Source organism: Macrobrachium rosenbergii, chromosome 51 (assembly GCF_040412425.1).
Source record: "Macrobrachium rosenbergii isolate ZJJX-2024 chromosome 51, ASM4041242v1, whole genome shotgun sequence".
NCBI lineage: Eukaryota > Metazoa > Arthropoda > Malacostraca > Decapoda > Palaemonidae > Macrobrachium > Macrobrachium rosenbergii.
In genome coordinates, this window is record NC_089791.1 from 32202064 (window position 1) to 32222270 (window position 20207).

The 20207-nt window shown below is 38.6% G+C and overlaps 1 long non-coding RNA gene across 2 annotated transcripts; it reads left to right on the forward strand.

Annotated features, from left to right (window-relative positions):
• The first annotated feature begins 74 nt into the window (after positions 1-74).
• LOC136833291 (uncharacterized) lies at positions 75-15058 on the forward strand. Of its 2 annotated transcripts, XR_010851407.1 has the most exons (5): positions 75-212; positions 5140-5353; positions 5644-5721; positions 6200-6335; positions 12500-15058. It is a non-coding gene; the product is annotated as an uncharacterized lncRNA (long non-coding RNA). The 2 variants fall into 2 exon arrangements; XR_010851406.1 differs by lacking the exon at positions 12500-15058 and having other exon boundaries at positions 6200-7050.
• The last annotated feature ends 5149 nt before the right edge of the window (positions 15059-20207 follow it).

The window sequence follows — 20207 nt, forward strand, 5'->3', positions numbered from 1 at the left end:
ACGTAATTTTCACAGTGAAAATTACTGTCCTCCTTCGGACTCCTTGGCAGTCGTTTCTCTCCATGTCCAGTCCTGTGGCTGGTTGAAGCCTTTTGAAAGTCGTTACTTTAGAAGCAAAAAGGAGTTTCAAGATGGAAATTCCCGAAATATTTCTGTTTTTGTGATAAAAGTGGTGTGATTTTGCCTGACATTAGAGTCACCGTCTTCACAAGGTAGATACTGGTACTAATCTGAACTGCTGGTGTTTTTAATTGATATCAGTTGTCATTATAGGTCTAAAGTTTAAAGAGACATTCAATTTCTATATTTTTGGAAGTTACAGCAAAAGATTTAAGGCTCCCAAACTGTTATTAAAGGTGCTTTCAACACTCCAATATACGCTAATGATGCTTCGTGGTTTTTGCAGTTATTATAGGCCCAGGTTTCAAGAGGTCTATTAATTAAAGTTTTTTTTATATTTTTGGAAGGTGCAGCGAATGATTTAAGGTTCCCAAACTGTTATTAAAGGTGCATTTAAAACAGGAATATAATCACTCATGCCAATGATGAGTCGTGGTTTTTTCAATCGTCATTATAGGTCTAGGTTTAAAGAGGTTTATTCAATTTTTATATTTTTGGAAGGTATAGCGAATGATTTAAGGTTCTCAAGCTGTTATTAAAGGTGCTTTTAAAACAAATATAATCACTTATGCCAATGATGCGCCGTGGTTTTTTCAATTGTCATTATAGGCCTAGGTTTAAAGAGGCTTATTCATTTTTTTTTTTTTTTTTTTGGAAGGTATAGCGAATGATTTGACTCTCAGACAGTTATTAAAGGTGCTTTTAACACTAATATAATCACTTACGCTTATGATGCGTCGTTGTTTTTGTAGTGTTGTGGATTTTAAGCAAACATATTGTGTAGTTTTAGCAAAAAAGTGTTTAAGTTGAGGTTAAGGCAACAAAATGTGAATATATCTGGCATGCAAGTATTTATAACTAATAACGTTTATTTTAATCAATTTTGTCTCCTGAAAGTTCTGTAGAATGTTTAAAGAAAGACCAAATAAAGCGTAAAGTTGCCATCGTTAGTTTCTGGAACGTGAAAAATCTACGCCATTTAAAATTTTTAAAGGGAAAGGTCCCGGTACTCGGTTAAATCTCGGGAAAATGCTTACGGGTCGTCTATCATATTGGAGACTTGGATTTCCGCCAAATAGTAAGCTTTCAGTAATGGTAATAATCGCAGTAATTTTAATAATAATAATAGCGTTATATTTACTTCACAACCTTATACTGTCGTATTTACTACTGTTTGGGACAGGAATCATAATGAAATTTATAGGAGTTTCGCGCGTGCAAGATATAGTAGTTTTTTAAAATCAAACTTGCTGAAGCAGATTGTCGACATTGAAACTGTATCACGGAAAGCGACAAGGAGAGACATATTAAAATTAGACGCATAAGAGTTTATCCCATTTGAGATTTATCGTAACTTAACCTAACCTCGATAGTCTAATGTCTTGTTAAACATAACACAATTTCATGTTTCTCTTGCGAAACGAAAACAATATAATTTTAGTTATGATATTCACAGCTACGTGTAGTAATAAAACTCTAGTATTTATTTATTTTTTTTTTTGTGGGGATTTGTGTGATGAACACAAATAAAACTCTAGTGAGTTTTAATTTTTTATATATAGTTGAATCGTTCATTTGCGTGGTACTGTTATACTGTAGACACTTGTCTAGTACGGCGACCTCTAACTCCTCTCTCTCTCTCTCTCTCTCTCTCTCTCTCTCTCTCTCTCTCTCTCTCCCCTTCTATAACTTGCTCCAACCTCCCAACTCTCTCTCTCTCTCTCTCTCTCTCTCTCTCTCTCTCTCTCTCTCTCTCTCTCTCTCTCTCTCTCTCTCTCTCTCTCTCTCTCCCCTTCTATAACTTGCTCCAACCTCCCAACTCTCTCTCTCTCTCTCTCTCTCTCTCTCTCTCTCTCTCTCTCTCTCTCTCTCTCTCTCTCTCCTCTCTCCCCTTCTATAACTTGCTCCAACCTCCCAACTCTCTCTCTCTCTCTCTCTCTCTCTCTCTCTCTCTCTCTCTCTCTCTCTCTCTCTCTCTTCCTTCTATAACTTGCTCCAACCTCCCAGCCCTCTCTCTCTCTCTCTCTCTCTCTCTCTCTCTCTCTCTCTCTCTCTCTCTCTCTCTCTCTCTCTCTCTCTCCTCCCCTTCTATAACTTGCTCCAACCTCCCAACCCTCTCTCTCTCTCTCTCTCTCTCTCTCTCTCTCTCTCTCTCTCTCTCTCTCTCTCTCTCTCTCTCTCTCCTTCTATAACTTGCTCCAACCTCCCAACCCTCTCTCTCTCTCTCTCTCTCTCTCTCTCTCTCTCTCTCTCTCTCTCTCTCTCTCTCTCTCTCTCTCTCTCTCTCCCCTTCTATAACTTGCTCCAACCTCCCAACCCTCTCTCTCTCTCTCTCTCTCTCTCTCTCTCTCTCTCTCTCTCTCTCCTCTCTCTCTCTCTCTCTCTCTCTCCCCTTCTGTAACTTGCTCCCAACCTCCCAACCCTCTCTCTCTCTCTCTCTCTCTCTCTCTCTCTCTCTCTCTCTCTCTCTCTCTCTCTCTCCCCTTCTATAATATTTATCTTTTTTTTTTATTTGTCAATTGACCCCTCTCTCTCTCTCTCTCTCTCTCTCTCTCTCTCTCTCTCTCTCTCTCTCTCTCTCTCAAAACTGAAAAACTTGTCCACTTGAATATTGCAATATAAATGGTTGCACAAATAGAGATGTACAAAGGTCATTTACAGCTAGAATGTTAGGACCTTGACTACTGGGAAAGACTACAATTCTTAAATTTATATAGTCTTGAAAGGAGAAGAGAACGTTTAATTCAAGCATGAAACAGATAGAAGAAGGAATTACGAAAACATATGGAACTAAAATTATCAAAAAGAGCAAGCAGAGGTAGTTTTACCAGGAAAATTTTTATATATAGTTCAATCGTTCATTTGAGGAACATAACAGGAGTGAGCGTATTGTTTATAACTCGACAAATATCTAGCATCCCAGACCATCCAAGACTTGTCTAGTTAGCAAGGTTGGACACTGAAGTGTTTGTTGGTCTCTCTCTCTCTATAACTTGCTCCAACCTCCCAGCCCTCTCTCTCTCTCTCTCTCTCTCTCTCTCTCTCTCTCTCTCTCTCTCTCTCTCTCTCTCCCCTTCTATAACTTGCTCCAACCTCCCAACCCTCTCTCTCTCTCTCTCTCTCTCTCTCTCTCTCTCTCTCTCTCTCTCTCTCTCTCTCTCTCTCTCCCCTTCTATAACTTGCTCCAACCTCCCAGCCCTCTCTCTCTCTCTCTCTCTCTCTCTCTCTCTCTCTCTCTCTCTCTCTCTCTCTCTCTCTCTCTCTCTCTCCTTCTCTCTCTCTCTCCAACCTCCTCTCTCTCTCTCTCTCTCTCTCTCTCTCTCTCTCTCTCTCTCTCTCTCTCTCCTTCTATAACTTGCTCCAACCTCCCAACCCTCTCTCTCTCCCTTCTCTCTCTCTCTCTCTCTCTCTCTCTCTCTCTCTCTCTCTCTCTCTCTCTCTCTCTCTCTCTCCTTCTATAACTTCTCTCTCTCTCTCTCCCTCTCTCTCTCTCTCTCTCTCTCTCTCTCTCTCTCTCTCTCTCTCTCCCCTTCTATAACTTGCTCAACCTCCCAACTCTCTCTCTCTCTCTCTCTCTCTCTCTCTCTCTCCTCTCTCTCCCCTTCTATAACTTGCTCCAACCTCCCAACTCTCTCTCTCTCTCTCTCTCTCTCTCTCTCTCTCTCTTCCCTTCTCTCTCTCTCTCTCTCTCTCTCTCTCTCTCTCTCTCTCTCTCTCTCTCCTCCCTTATAACTTCTCTCTCTCTCTCAACCTCCCACCCCTCTCTCTCTCTCTCTCTCTCTCTCTCTCTCTCTCTCTCTCTCTCTCTCTCTCTCTCTCTCTCTCTCTCTCTCTCTCTCTCTCTCTCTCTCTCTCTCTCTCTCTCTCTCTTATAACTTGCTCCAACCTCCCAACCCTCTCTCTCTCTCTCTCTCTCTCTCTCTCTCTCTCTCTCTCTCTCTCTCTCTCTCTCTCTCTCCAACCTCCCAGCCCTCTCTCTCTCTCTCTCTCTCTCTCTCTCTCTCTCTCTCTATAACTTGCTCCAACCTCCCAACCCTCTCTCTCTCTCTCTCTTCTCTCCAACCTCTCTCTCTCTCTCTCTCTCTCTCTCTCTCTCTCTCTCTCTCCAACCTCCCAACCCTCTCTCTCTCTCTCTCTCTCTCTCTCTCTCTCTCTCTCTCTCTCTCTCTCTCTCCCCCTTCCTGCTCCCAACCTCTCTCTCTCTCTCTCTCAACTTGCTCTCCTCTCTCTCTCTCTCTCTCTCTCTCTCTCTCTCTCTCTTCCTCTCTCCAACCTCCCAACCCCTCTCTCTCTCTCTCTCTCTCTCTCTCTCAGGTCTTTTATTCTAAGTGTCTTTTACACGTCTACTAGAATGGATCCAACCTGATCTGAATGTATGGCAATTTTACCCGCTAGAAATTGCCAAAAATCTTAGGAATAAGATAAAAAGTATTGGTCCTCGGTGTTATTTTGACCAATGTTTTCCTGACAAATAGCTTAAGGCACTAGAATCTGTTTGATGTAACAAGGTGTATAGTATAACCACTGATATATCACGTACAAGGGAATAAGAATGTGCATGAAATTATCCTAAATATATTCATAAGTATAGACTTAGAGGTGAATACTTTTATTTCAGGAAAGGAAGGAAACTTCATAATACAGGCAAAATGTTATAACAAAAGCAACAAGGTTCAGTTGTGCACTTTTGTCTACTGATAACTTTCAAGTACTACAGTGTAACACTGTTCGATTTTTTAGCACTACTGCGGAATTGGCTAAATAAAAAAAATAGTGTCAAAAGGAGTTTGTTGTAGGATTTAAATGAACTTAATCAGCAAAGGAAGCTAGTTTTTCTTTAATAACCTAAAAGGAATATTACTATGAATTGACAAAATTTCATAATAATCTATGGCAGAAAATTAGCATACCAATTCTATATAGCTTGAACATTTAGGGTATTTCTACCAAATTTTATTTGCTGGTCAAAAGGAGGCCATGTGTATAATGTCGTTTTTAATGAGGTCATTTCTTTGACAGACTGACGGTTGCTCTTTGTGATTTCTGCAAAATCGAAGCAGCGGATATTTCTGAATTTCTTTGGAGTGGGGCCACATCTGAAAACCTGTACACTGTCCTGTGTCACGTAATCCCAGAAGGACCCTTACAGGGGTTAGAGAAATGCGGAGATGTTATCAGGGAGGAAAAATCATGGATGTTTAACCTGGCTTCCGATGGGAAACAGCAATGGCAGGTAAATTGATGTGGGAAAACTTATTGTTGGCAACCTACGTATGATTGTTCAACTTCCAACATTTCAAGCCAGTAACACAGTTAAGCTCATCAGTAAATATAGATTTGTTTCAAGATACAGATGAACTTTCTCTCAGTAGTTTTAAAGGTCTTTTAAGGTTTTTTGAGTGAACTAATTGATCGTTTCATTTAGCTTCGGTGGCAATATTTGTATATGCATGCGATCAAATACATCTAAATTTCATACTTTTTTTATATTCGATATCCCCTCTAATGGAACCTATTTTACAGGGCTGTTGTACGTCAGATCATCATCTCTTCTGCAGTAGTTTTTTCATGACAGCTGACAATGGCAGTTAAAAGATTCAGGTAAGTATTTGACTTTTCACGGTAGTGAAGATGAAAGTCCTACGCACTTCAGTCAAGTGCTAAGGAGTTTGTGAACTTGAAACACTTGAGAAAATTGATCCCGATTAAATTCAAGTTTCATGAAATATTCAAGATGACTCCTTTGAGCAATACTGTTAGGCAAATCATTTTGAAACTTTCAACGCTTAGTCTTTGTTTTACTAAATTATCTAAATTTCCACATCCTTAGTTGATTTTTTTATAAGCACTGAATCTGACCACCTGCTTTAGGCACTGGTTTAACGATAAATGTTCAGTATCAAGTATTAAATGTTAAATTGCTTTCCAGACCGGATGTGCTCTTCAAAGAAAGGTAGAATGTGGAAGTGAATTGAATTAAAGTTTAGTCTTAAAGATTAACGTAAATGAGTAACTGCCATGCATGACTGTGTGAATTAGGTAGTGATATGAAAAGACTAACATCAGTTTTCTTTACCAGATATAATCAAATAAAAAGAAGAACTTAAAGGAGGTCTAGCAAGAGCAGGAGGGGATCGTCTGACAAAGGATGGAACAAGATATCCGCAAGTTTAAGGAAAGTTTTCTACATTTTTAAGGCAACTTCATGCAGTCAAGTGAGGTTTTGCGTTTCCAAACCTAACGTAGTTTATTTTATTTTTTACTGTATATTTTTACTTGGGATCAAACTCAACATAGTTTCGGTGTCAGTGAGGCTTCAGTTTCCTGAAGATACTGATCTGGGCATCTATCTACCAATAAGTTTAATAATCAGAGCTTAATTCTGGGGTCTTTTCCACTGGCCCTTCTTTGGTCTAACAGGCGCAGTGGTTCCCATGGGGTGTATGCCCCACTAGGGGGTAATTTGATTTTTAAGGGGGGCAATTATCAATTATAGAATGTTTAAACGAAGTTAATGCCTTTTAGGCTTCCTCCACGTGCATATATTAGAATTTTATATCACCACAGGGGCATCAGGATTTACAGGTGGGCATGGCCGAAAAAAAAAGGTTGGGAACCACTGCATGTTTAGCCTCGAATATTTTAAAATTTATTCATTTTACTTTGCATTTGATTTCTAGTTGAAGTAAGCCAAAAGTTATTAAAAATCTTATTTATTCAGGATTTTGTGATTTCATTTTCAAAACCTTGGTTACAGCCAGGATAATTTTTGGTTATTTCGCCACTCCCCTGCCCCCTTACACCCATACTTATGAACAGGTCCTGCTACTATTTTTGTACTGGCTGCGATGACTTATAAGTTACAAAATTATTCTGTAAATCTCTCTCGTACCACGTTACTGGCACATGTAAAAAAGTTACTTAGTAAGAGTAGTATGTTTTATTGTTGTACTGTTCGCGTTGACCTAAAACTTATAATTTATCTGTAATTCTCAATCATGTCACCCACGCAGGCATTACCCAAGGTTGTTTGAAGTGTGCAACCCCTTTCGTTCCTTCTACGCTACCTCCTTTCATATCCTCTCTTCTATCTTACTCTCCACTCTGTCCTAACAGTTGATTCATTGTACAACTGCGAGGTTTTCCTCCTGGTACACCTGTCAAACCTTTAACTGCCAATTTCCATTTCAGCGCTGAATGACCTCATAAGGTCCCACCGCTTGGCCTTTGGCCTAAACTCAATATTCAGATCAGTTCAGTTCTCGTCTCACGTTGCCGGAACATGTTGAGACATACACTTAGTAAGAGCAGTATGCATTGAAATGGGAATGTGAGTTGCTATTTACTAAACACTAGGTAAACTCTGCTTCGATCTGTTGATTTTGTTCATGTCAGTTGGCGTTTATATAGAGTTCTAGGTTCGATCTAGCTACGCTAGTGTCGTGGTTCCCAACTATTTTGGTAATTTAGCCCCCTACCCTTGCCTCCGTAGGTTCTTTGCCGTGTCCCTTCGGACCCTAGCTGCAACTCCCCTTTCATTCCTTTAACTGTACCTCCATTGATATTCTCTTTCTTCCATCTTTTCACCCTTTCCTAACAATTGATTCACAGTGCAACTGTGAGGTTTTCCTCATAACTGTTCTGCCTTTCAAACCCTTTTTACTGTCAACGTTTCAGCGCTGAATGACACATTTCCAGCGCTTGACCTTTGCCTGAATACTACATTTTCTCACAATAATGACTGTCACTACACGAGGCGACACTGAGTGGTAATGGATTACGCAAGTTGAGAGTGGCTAAATGAGTGGGAATTAAGGGCAATGTAAAAAGAAGCTTTAGTTACACTCTTTCCATGTTCTGCAGTTCACGATAGTTTATTCAGTGCTCATATTTCATACTCTGTACCCATTTTCTGTAAGAGTAACCGTCAATACCCATTCAATACCAGTAGTTAACAGCGGTATGAGCGAGTATATGTACAAAACAGTATGAAAGTACGGTTTTATAATAACTATGAAAATATGCATAAGGAAGGCTATAGCGACCTTTGAGCGAAATCCAAAGCATTTGGGAAAATTAGGGAAAACAAAGAAAATGAGACTCGAGGTGTTATTTGTTTGATAGGATAAGTATCCCCATCCCCCCCTCCTCCTCCTCCCCTCCCTCTCCCTTCCTCCTCCTCCCTCCCCTCCCTCCCCTCCTCCCCTCCCCCTTCTCCTCCCCTCCCCCCCCCTCTCCTCCCCTCCTCCTCCTCCTCCCCTCCCCTCCTCCTCCCCCCTCCTCCCCCTCCTCCCCTCCCCTCCTCCCCTCCCTCCCCTCCCCTCCCCTCCCCTCCCTCCCTCCCTCTCTCCCTCCCCTCCCCTCTCCTCCCCTTCTTCTCCCCTCCCCCTCCTTCTCCCCTCCCCTCCTCCTCCTCCCCTCCCCTCCCCTCCCCCTCCTCTCCTCCCCTCCCCTCCCCTCCTCCTCCCCCCTCCCCCTCCCCTCCCCCCTCCCCTTCTCCTCCCCCCTCCCCCTCCTCCTCCTCCCCTCCTCCTCCTCCCTTTCTCCTCCTCCTCCTCCCTCCTCCTCCTCCTCCTCCTCCCCTCCCCTCTTTCCTCTCCTCCCCTCCTCCCCTCCCTCCTCCTCCTCCTCCTCCTCCTCCTCCTCCTCCTCCTCAATTCCAATTCCAGTCCTTAGAATCCTCAGGGTTGGGAACCACTAATAACCGGCCTGCAACACGAAGCTATTGTGTATAGAAGCAAGACACAAGGAAAGGAATTTACAAGCTCAACATTACTGAAATACCTTACCTTCCATTTGAAATATACAGACATACATATGATTTGTAATTTGCTGAAGTGTGTATTTAGTTATTAATTCCCTCTGACGTCGTACGAACTGCTTAAGTTAGTATTTAGAGCAACAATTTCACTGAAAGGGGTAGCTTAGACTATTCTCATGTGATGTATTAGCATTTTGGCAGTGCTCAGTCAACTGGAGCAAGATCAGTCTTTGTTGCTGGAAAGTTTTAACAGGTGTTAGAGGCAAGTACAACGGGTTTCCTTCAAGTAGTAAAATCCAGCATCAAAATTCATTCGCCGTGTGCTTTAAATAATGAACGGTTAGCAAGAAGTTAGCCTTGCAGTTTTTTGTGGTTCAATTACCCTAAGAAAAAGTTTAGTTGCAGTCTTTTTTTTTTTTTGCTTTTGCATTATCTTTTTTATAGTCAGGCATAATCAGACTCATGGTCCGTTTTTATTTTTTTCGGTTTGGTGAATTGAAGTAGATAATGTCCATTTATTCATGACATGCTAGTCTGTTCCGTTTTTAAAATAATTGACATAATTCCTGCCTGGTCAGTTTCTCAGTATTATCATGTCTTCCATTTGTTTATACTGTAAATTCCTCTGGTAGCTCAGTCAGTGCACCTCATGCGGTGCACTGTAGGCATCACCTTAGGTTCTTTGCAGCGTGCCTTCGACCCCTAGCTGTAACCCCTTTCGTTTCCTTTACTGTACCTCCTTTCATATTCTCTTTCCTCCATCTTACTTCCCACCCTGTCCTAACAATTGATTCACAGTGCAACTGCGAGGTTTTCCTCCTGTTACACCTTTCAAACATTTTACTGTCAATTTCCGTTTCAGCTCTGAATGACCTCATAGGTCCCAGTGCCTGGTCTTTGGCCTAAATTCTACAATACTGTAAATATTTTACTTTTTTTTGCTTTGTTTTAAGTTAGTACTAACTTCATTGCCGTTTTGAGCTCTTAAATTTACGTGAATCCTTAGTCAACGAGTGAGGCGTCTATACTTTGCCAAGTAACTGGGTTAAGGTTATTCCAGACGTTTCCCCCTATCAGTCTTTTTAGTCTTTGTATTCTTTCATATTACCGTAGCTTCTGCAGTTCCTGCAAAAACTTCTCCAGTTCCTATAGAAACTTCTCCAGTTCCTGCAGAAACTTCTCCAGGTCCTGCAGAAAATTCTCCAGGTCCTGCAGAAACTTCTCCAGGTCCTGCAGAAACTTCTCCAGGTCCTGCAGAAACTTCTCCAGGTCCTGCAGAAACTTCTCCAGGTCCTGCAGAAACTTCTCCAGGTCCTGCAGAAACTTCTCCAGTTCCTGTAGAAACTAATCCGGTTCCTGCAGAAACTTCTCCAGTTCCTGTAAAAAATTCTCCAGTTCCTGTAAAAACTAATCCAGTTCCTGTAAAAACTTCTCCAGTTCCTGTAAAAACATCTCCAGTTCCTGTAGAAACTTCTCCCGTTCCTGTAGAAACTTTTTTAGTTCCTGTAGAAACTAATCCAGTTCCTGTAGAAATTTATTCAGTTCCTGTAGAGACATCGAGTTCTTTTAGAAGTTTCTACGGTCAATGTCCAGAACAACTGCGGTGAGATATAAGAAAATAGGTCACCTATAATTTTCACAATATAAAATAATAAAACTTTGTCTCTGAACACAGATTCCTGCAGAAACTAATCCAGTGCATCCTCGAAAAAAGTTGTTTGTTTAATCCAGTTCCTTGTATTAAACTAATCGGATATCTAATATTTTTTTCCTGTAGAAATTTTTGTCATGATTCTACGAAATACTTACTCGCATCTTCCTCTGCTTCCTTGTTGTTATCGAAGGATGCGTTTATGCTGCCATGTCAGTTTTTCTGCTGATGCGTTTTGTTTTTGTCAATGTATTGTGGGTGAAAATTCTAATCGTCTTTTGTTTTCGTTGAATTATAAACTACAAATGCTGAAACCTGATTGGTTGCTTTGTTTCAGAATATCAATTAACTGCGATTTTTCGGCTTTACAAAACAGTTGACTGCCATGGTTCGTCATTGCACGTCTGCAGTGGGAAACTCTGTCTTCCTATTGGTCGTTTCATGGACATTACAATGGAACTCCACAGGTTGTGAATACCTTTCTTCGTGAACGTTCATCTATTGTAAGGTAAAGTGGTTAATGAAAAGGGTAACATTGCAGTTTCCGTGAATTTCACCGAAACTGTAAAACGTTAGGGGTCCAGTTCGTTCCTGTAAGTTCCTGTAGAAACTACTTAAGTTGCCTGCTTGACAATCATTTAAAATTAAGCCGGTTCCTGGCACCACCAAACTGAAACATCTAGAAATCTTCTAAATCTAATCATTTGCGGTAGAAATAAAGTTCAGATTCGTTGAAAGTACTTAAGCTAGGGAAAATGAATTTATACCACTGTGAATTTGACCGAAACACACTTCCGTACTTGAAAACTGGGTTGTTGGAAAATGAGGTTTTTACTGCTGTCAAAAGAGTTAATGTTTCCAGAAAAAACTAGTTCCCCATCGAATGATTTTCGATTTTTGACTTATAAGGTTAGACAATATGTCAACCCCCTCCATAGCTTATGGCAAAATTGTGGGTGTTTTTTAAGAAGTGGTCTTTTAAAATAATTATTTTACTTTTAATTTTGGTACTTTATGCATAAGTTCTTCTGGACATTGTTTAAGTTCCTGCAGAAACTTAAATTCTCATGACTGATCCAGTTCCTGCAGAAACTAATCCAGTTCCTGCAGAAACTAATCCAGTTCCTGCAGAAACTAATCCAGTGCCTGTAGAAACTAATCCAGTGCCTGTAGAAACTAATCCACTTCCTGTAGAAACTAATATCTTAGAAACGTTCTTAGTAAGCCACTTCCTGAAATCAACTTCCTGTAGAAACTTCTCCACTTTTAGAAACTTCTCCACTTCCTTTTTTTTTTTCTGTAGAAACTTCTCTGTCTTAATTTCCGTTCCTGTAGAAACTTTTTTTTTTCCAGTTCCTCCAAACTTCTCCAGTTAAGACTCAGTTCCTAGAAACTTCTCCAGTTCTCCAACTGAGAAACTACTAAAGTTCCTGTTGACATTTATGCCAGTTCTAGAAACATCTAGTTCTTCTCTCTCAGTTCCTCTCTCTCTATAAAGAATATGTACCACTGTAGAAACTCTCAGGTTGTGGAAAGGGGTGTGTAAGCTGTCAAAATGTTAGGACCAGCGCTGTGAGAGAGATTTACGCTAATACGTCGAGTTTAGCTATTCAGTTTTAGATCTTGCCCTCTACCACATTCTCTCTTCTCTCTCTCTTTCTCTCTCTCTATTGTAAGAACGGTGATTTCGATCTTCGTCTATCTTCGTTCTTGTGAAGCCCTGAATCAACTTTCTTTTCCTGTCTTAATTTTTTTTTTCCTCTGTCTTCAAAGCATAAGACTCTCTCTGTAACAATCAACTCTCAGTTTCTCTCTCTCTCTCTCTCTCTCTCTCTCTCTCTCTCTCTCTCTCTCTCTCAGGGGCTACGTGATAACTATGGAGAATCTTGCCAAAAAAAATGTTTCTTAGGTAAGCAACATTAACAGAGGTTCTTATGCTTGTACTATAAAAAAAATCTTATTTCCAGTTAATCTTCACCTCGGCAACGAAATGGAGAAAATTGAAGAATGCTTCTCTTATTCTACGTTCGTGTAACTGCGGTGTCTGCCTTTTTATCAGCTCCCAACACCCGCCCCAACAACCTTCCTACTAGGTCCGAAGGGTGTTGGAAACAGGTCTGGCATTTACAGAAAAGCCTCTTGTTCATGTAGACTGCCAGTCCACTTTGCATGTATAGCGCTAATAATTCGTTCTCTCGTTGGCGTCAACAAGTGCTTCAAATTGTATAGACAATTAAGGTCGATGTTCTTGGTAAATCATGTTAGATATTTGTCCTGTTTAAAAATACAGCTGTTTCTAAGAAGTAGGTTTTATATTGTAACTCTGTCAGAATTTGCCCTGCTGATCCTCAGAATTGCTCATAAATTTCTAAATCGGCAGAATTTTAAGGTTCTGAGAGCCATTAACTACATTTGTCTAAGAATCCAGAGTGGACTTTCATTTAAGACTAAGTAATATTTGAGATATTTGAGATCTTGGAAGTCTGATATTGTTGAAGATTGAATAGATATTGAATACACAGGCTTTTGTGTAACATTCTGAGTAATTACGTGCGAATATAATTTATGTACTCTATTGCCAATAACAGAAATTTGGTTCTCTGGGTTTAAAAACTGTGTAAATAGCCCCGAATTTCCTTTTATGGAGTAAAACTGTGAATTCAAATGCTACCGCGAATCTCTGAATATCCCGGAAGGGAAACTTTAAATATATTGGTTAATATAAGTACAAATATCAATTAGTAACATTAAGGGAAGGTAAATGTTGTCAATATAAAGGGAAGGTGAATGTTACCAGCATAAAGGAAAGGTAAATGGTAATATTTAGCATAAATGATAGATAAATGTTAATTATTAACTGAGGAAAGGTAAACGTTATTAACATAAAGGAAAGATAAATGTTATTAACAAAGGAAAGGTGAATGTCATTAACATAAAGGAAAGGTGAATGTTTAACGTGAAGGAAAGGTAAATGTTACTAACATGAAGAAAGGGTAGATGTTACTAACATAAAGGAAAGGTGAATGATAATTTTTAACGTAAATGATAGTTAATTTTTAACTCGGAAAAGGTAAATATTAATGTAAGTGGAAGATAAATATTAACTAGAAGGTTAATGTTATTAACATTAAAGGATAGGTAAATGACAATTTTTAACATAAATGATAAAGGTTAATTATTAGCTAGAGGGAAGGTTTAAAAGCTAGTTGTTTCCATGATTCTGTTACCGACGCTTTGATGTAAGTGGAAAGGTTTGACGGGATTGGCCACCTCGTCTTTAGGTCTGTATCAAAGAAGGGTAAACAACTGCAGTAATCAAATTTGACGAAATGTCATCATTCTTGAATTTCGTGTTGGTTTCGTTGTTCTGAAGGTAGAGATTGCCTGGTTTGACTTGAAGGTTTTCCAGATTTTCCGTTAGATTTTCTAGAAGGCTTTCCAGAGGGTTTTTCATATGGTTTTCCAGAAGAATTTCCTGAGGTTTTCCAGACGATTTTTCAGGTTTTCCAGGTGGCTTTCAGGTTTTCCAAATGATTTTCCAGAAGATTTTCCTGAAGGTTTTCCAGAACGTTTTCCAGAACGTTTTCCTGAAGGTTTTCCAGAACGTTTTCCAGAAGGGTTTTCAGGTTTTCCAGGTGATTTTCAGAAGGTTTTGTAGGTTGTTTTCCAAATGATTTTCCAAAAGCTTTTTGCTGTATGGGAAGTGGTGATTGTGGATACTGGAAATGAATACTGATGTGCTGGAATTTTCTGTTAAATTGAATGGAATTTCAATGGAATGAAAAGAATTAGGTATTAAGCATAAAATTATAAAACATAGCTTAGAAGTGAAAATATCTCGGTGGTCTCTGAGAATGAGGATTCCTGTAGACCCTTTATCTATAAAGAAATGTTCAAATTGTCATGAATGCTTGCATATGCTTGAGACACACTATTTGTCTTGATAACAGACTTAACCATTTCTATAATATAACCTCTTCATTCTCTTTCACTAGTGTGGGCTAAAGAAATCTCACTTTAGGTCTGTTCTGAGAGAGAAACTAGCTTGCCTGTTTATAGCCTTGTTTAAAATCTTTGTAAGGTTATCAGCTACCTGAACTTACTACGAATAATAATAACGAATTACTGTATTATGGCACATTAATAGTGGCTATGCAGTTATCAAAACTTTATTCCATTAGAAACTAGGAAGGCTTAACGATTCTGAATTGCTCATATCTTGAAGTTTTCAGGGCAAATCTCTTTTGGCAATTAAAAAAATAATAATGAACATTACGATTCTTAATTGCTCATATAGTAAAGCTATTGTGGCAAAATCTCTCTTTGAATTTTAAAAAATTCTTAACCCTGAAGTTTTAAAGAAGCAACATTTTTTTGTTCACTGCCATTGGTAATTTAATATGGAATGTATTGCCAAGCAAATTTGTGGTTAGAAATAATTTGAAAATCAAGTAAATGAAACCAAGATGGCGGAAATAACCTATAATTGTTTCCAGCTAAATTCAAAGCATTAATAAGCATAAAAATTACTTTGAGATTCATGAATATTTATCGCTTACAAAATTATCGATTTTGGTCTTCGGTAGCAGAATGTAGCCTAGCTTAAAAGCAAACTTTCCGAGTCTCTCTCTCTCTCTCTCTCTCTCTCTCTCTCTCTCTCTCTCTCTCTCTCTCTCTCTCTCTCTCTCTCTCTCTCTCTCTCAAACTGAATTTTGTCTGAAATGTCTCGGCCACTGTAAAAAAAAAAAAAATTGTAACGAGAAGTACAACAGGTTCTTGGCTTCAAAACTTGCTTTATAAAGGTCTTACCAAGATTTAGTGTTTTCAAGACAATGGTAGCATAAGAGTAGACTTCAAAAAGAATAGCGCCATTCTATGAAAGCATGAATTTAAAGTTTAACTTTGATAACCAATATTTTGTTCCGTGTTAGTTCCTTGCACATCAGTATTCACTGTATGACTGGGGCTCCTCGAGTGGCACTAGAATAGCGCATTCTATGAAAGCGTGAATTTAAAGTTTAACTTTGATAACCAATATTTTGTTCCGCGTTAGTTCCTTGCACATCAGTATTCACTGTATGATTGGGGCTTCTTGAGTGATACATCTTAGTATTTATTTGTTGCCTTGTTCAGGCTAGCAGATTCATGGAGGCCTTGGTCCTTGGATGTAAATTTATACTTCATTTCCTTTGGCAGACCACTTGAGTTACTTATCTAGGGAGTCTAGGAGTTTGGATGAGGTTGGAGGAATATGTGAAGAAGATGAAATTGAAAAAGTTGAAAGTAATGGGTGGTTATGCTGGAAGTGAAATGAAATAATGGGTGGTTATGTTTGAAGTGACTTGAAAGTAATAAGTGGTTTTGTTGGAAGTGAATTTAAAACAATTGTTTGTAAGGGTTTCATCCTGGTTTTAGCTTATCTATGTAAGGAAAGAAGAAGTGGAAGGGTCGACCCATTGAAGCTTAAATCTTGTTGGAATCGATGATGAGACAATAGGTCTTGGCCTAGTTTCTAATGAGCTCAAGAATTCGTATGGATTGTGTACTAGTTAAGAGTCGGTGCGGATATGCTGCCTACTTTTCATCTGGGTTGCAGTCGTATGCAAGAGAGAACATTCTTGGTTTTAATAATCCCCCCCAACCTTACAGTTTCTAACATACATTAACAATTTCTTTAGCTCTTTAAGAATCTGTGTCACAAATTGTCCTTTAATTTCTCTAAATTTTTAAAAGTATACTTTTAAAGATAATTGTCAAATAGTGTCAAATACCGTAGTGTTATATAGTACGCCTTTTATCTTGAATGGACGATTTGTTTTCCGAATGTTAGCTGGTTTTGTTTGAATAATACTTTTATCAACAATAAGAACCACGTAATGTATTAACTCAAACGTTTCTATAGTCAGATAATATCGTTAGAACTAATTTGTAATGTACCTCGCTATATTTTAAGCAACCATCTCTAAATTAAAATTTTAGAACATCAATTCAGTGAACAGCCGGCTGCCTCAGTGTAGTTCATATTTGTGAATATCGACCTTAGTTTGTATCTGGAATATTCAATATAAATTTGTGACTCGATTGTTCATCCTCGGTAAATTATTCATTTGAGCCTTTAAATCTGAAAAGATACTGCTTAGCTAAGTTAGCTTTGCAGTATGCAAAAGTTTCAAGACTTGAACTAAGCGAAAATACACAGAAATGTCACGAGATTTTGTGAGAATGCGATCCTTTCGTTCATGGCTGACTAAAACGTGTGGCGTACGTTGACTTAAATTTTTCCCCCGAGAATGATGTTACTCACGTTAGGAGAACTCTTTAGACTTTGCATCTGTGCGAGTTTATTTTTTCCAGTGTTTCGTCTAAACAAACTCCTTTCAGAACTACTGCAGTATATGTTGCAGGCAGGGATCGTAATTTGATCTTGAAAGATCCGTTGTTCTCGAACTATTCGTACTGGTAGCATTGCGAGGGAGCTGTTGGCAGCACTGCTAGTTGTCCATTCTGCCTTTGCTTGCCTTCAATTGCGCCCATTGTTGGCTCTCAGTTTTGTTTGTATTGAGGGGCCAGATCTCTAAAACGATCTGAACATTTATTTTCTCTCTCTCCCGGTTGCTCAGTCGTGGTGTCATTTTTTTTCCGTGAACTATTTTTTTTTTTTTTTGTAAGTTTTAACCTATTTTTTTCGTATCTACAGAAATTGTAGACTTGCGCCTATCTTTTTCTTCAGTGTGCTGTAGCCCTCCCTTTCGTTTTAAATATTGTTGGCTGTCCGAAGGTTATTCATACAGTTCTGCACTCATAAATCAGTCTTTGTATTTTGGTAGGAATATGTAATAAGAGTCTTGTATTTGGGTAAGAATATGTTGTAAAATATAAGAAAATGAGGAAATGAACGCTTGTTGCTAGGGCCTAGTTAGCGTAGATCATTCAACAGAAAATTAGTTTGGGGCTTTGCTTTGCCATATAGAACAAACTATTTGCCTAGTCACGGCAAATGTTATCTTGCACAATGAGCTTCGGGTGTTATTTCTGCGTTCGAAACTCGAGGGAGAATGCTAGACCTACCTACCTTGCATTCGAAATGATTGAAGGAGGAGTGAGTCTTTGCTGTTGACATAAAACCTGTTTGAAGCTTTCATAGAACCATTTTCTGTCATTGATTTTGTGTGTGTGTGTGTGTGTATTATATTCATGTGCGAAAAGTATTCTTAGCAAGAGCTTGTTACACCGAAGCCTGTGTCATTCGTATCAGTGGGTCTTCTTCTATAAAGACTTACTAAGATTTTAGTGTTTACTTCAGCCAGATATTAAAATTGATTTAATACTTATAATAGTATCTGTGATTTGAATGAACTTTTATAATAGCATGTCAATTCCAGTAACGTAGACGTATATGATAGTTTCTGTCAATTCTAGTAACCGGGGCTTTCTCTGGTTTCCATAGTATTTGGTACTAAGTGAATTTTCATGCCAAATTGTTAGTGGTCCGTTTTCTCAAATTGCAACCTTTCAGTAACTATCAGTTCTAGTTAGTTACGTCCACCAGAAAGTCCTTAGTATATCAAGTAATACTCGAGTCAAGACTTGTTGTAATAATTGAAAAATAGCTGAGCTATATATATACTAGCTGCCCTAACTCGGACGTTGTCTAGACCTATATATATACTTGTTAGAGAGCTGACTTTGTTGTAAGCAATTGAAAAATAGCCTGCTATATGCTACTAACTGGCCCCCCCCTCAGACGTTGTCTAGACCTATATATACTTGTTAGATAGCTGACTGAGTTGACAGAGCTATCCAGCGTGCATCACTGAGAATGTCAAGCTCTATGTATAATTATATAATGGTTGGTTTAGTATTTACTGTAAATGTTTTAGCTCATAACACCAGCGTGAGCATGGCTGAGTTTTCTATACGTGTTAAGCGAATGGCAGACTATACTCATGGGTTTTTCCATAGAGCAAGGTTGTTTCATACACCCTTTGGTCAGTTTTTGGCAAGTTATTAACAGTGTATCTGCTGATGCTAGGAGGTGATGGTTGTGGGGGGTTGATTCTGAAGAAAGGTAGTCTATACTCATGGGGTTTTCCGTAGAGCAAGGTTGTTTCATACACCCTTTGGTCAGTTTTTGGCAAGATATCAAAAGTATCTGCTGATGAGTATCTGATTCTGATACTCATGGGTTTTCCGTAGAGCAAGGTTGTTTCATACGCCCTTTGGTCAGTTTTGTATCTGCTGATGAAGGTTTTGCAGGGGAGGTGTTGATTCTGGGAAAAGAATACTCAAACGTTCATATAACTAATTCGTGGAATTTTCACTACGTTAATGTATGTATAATTGTATATATAATAATCTAATAAAAATCAACTTGAAATAATGCTTTTTTTATTTGGTGCCTTTACTTATTTGGTGCCTTTGTACATTCATCTTTCTGAAACAATGCTTTTTAGTTAATCTTATCTAATTTTACAAATCGTTTTGCTATTCTGAAACAATGCTTTTTAGTTAATCTTATCTCATTTTTACAAATCGTTTGCTATGTACTGAAACTTTTATTTCAGTATTTCTTCAACATGGTCCAAAATATACCACATGCATATATATTCTTGAAGTTTGTCCAGTCACTGTAACAACTAACGCACTATTCTTTTCATTTCTGTGGAGTCACTTAAAACAGCAGCTTTCTGCAACTCAATTTCTAGTGCATTAAAAAGCCAAATTTCTAGTGAATGCACACAACTGAAAAGCTTGGGACGTCAGTAAACAATGACTTGATAAATACTTCAAGATTATATACAACCATTATGCAAATAGTGCAGTTTGGACCCTGTTGAGGAAATAACTTTAGAAATGTGGTCAATTAGGCCTATGCGTACAAAGTTACATAAAAATAGCTACCAAGGAAACACACTAGTTCATTAGGCTTACATAACATCAATTAGGCCTAAGCATACAAGTACAAGAGAAATATCAAAGTGACTGTCACCAATGCCATGTATTTATATCAGCCACAATGATCCCTAACTTAAAGTCTTAAATTCCCAATACTTTTAACCTACGTTCTCCACTAACAAGCCTTGAAATCCCACAAAGGAAATGGATGAAGACGACTCCTCTTTGGCCAGGTGAACCTCAAACCCACACTGATTAGATGGCACCAGAGGTGAGTGCCCTCAAGTCCGTTACACCCGTTTGGTGACGTAACGGGCAAGGCACTAGTCTCAAGTCTTCTGACCAGCTTGGGTTCGAATCCTTTGCAGATTTCAAAGCTTTTAGTGTAAAACGGAGCTTATGAATATTGGGAATTTGACTTAACTAGAAGTCATTGTGGCCTATATAATGATATAAAAGTTTACATATAAAATTTCACATGTAAGGTATACGTTAGTGTGATAAGGTAGGTTTACATTATAGTGTGATAAGTAAGGTTTACATTATAGTGTGATAAGGTTTAAATTAAAGTGTGATAAACAATAATTAACAACTAAAGACTCAACGTGACTTCAGTAAATTACTAGATAAATTAGACTTACAACATGTAAAGAACTAAACACATCTTAAATATCACTGGAACATTTCGTTCTCTCAGCCATGGATACAAATTACTTCTGAAAAATCCAAAACACTATAAAACTCAAAGTGACAAAGCTACTGGGACCATATTTAAATTTG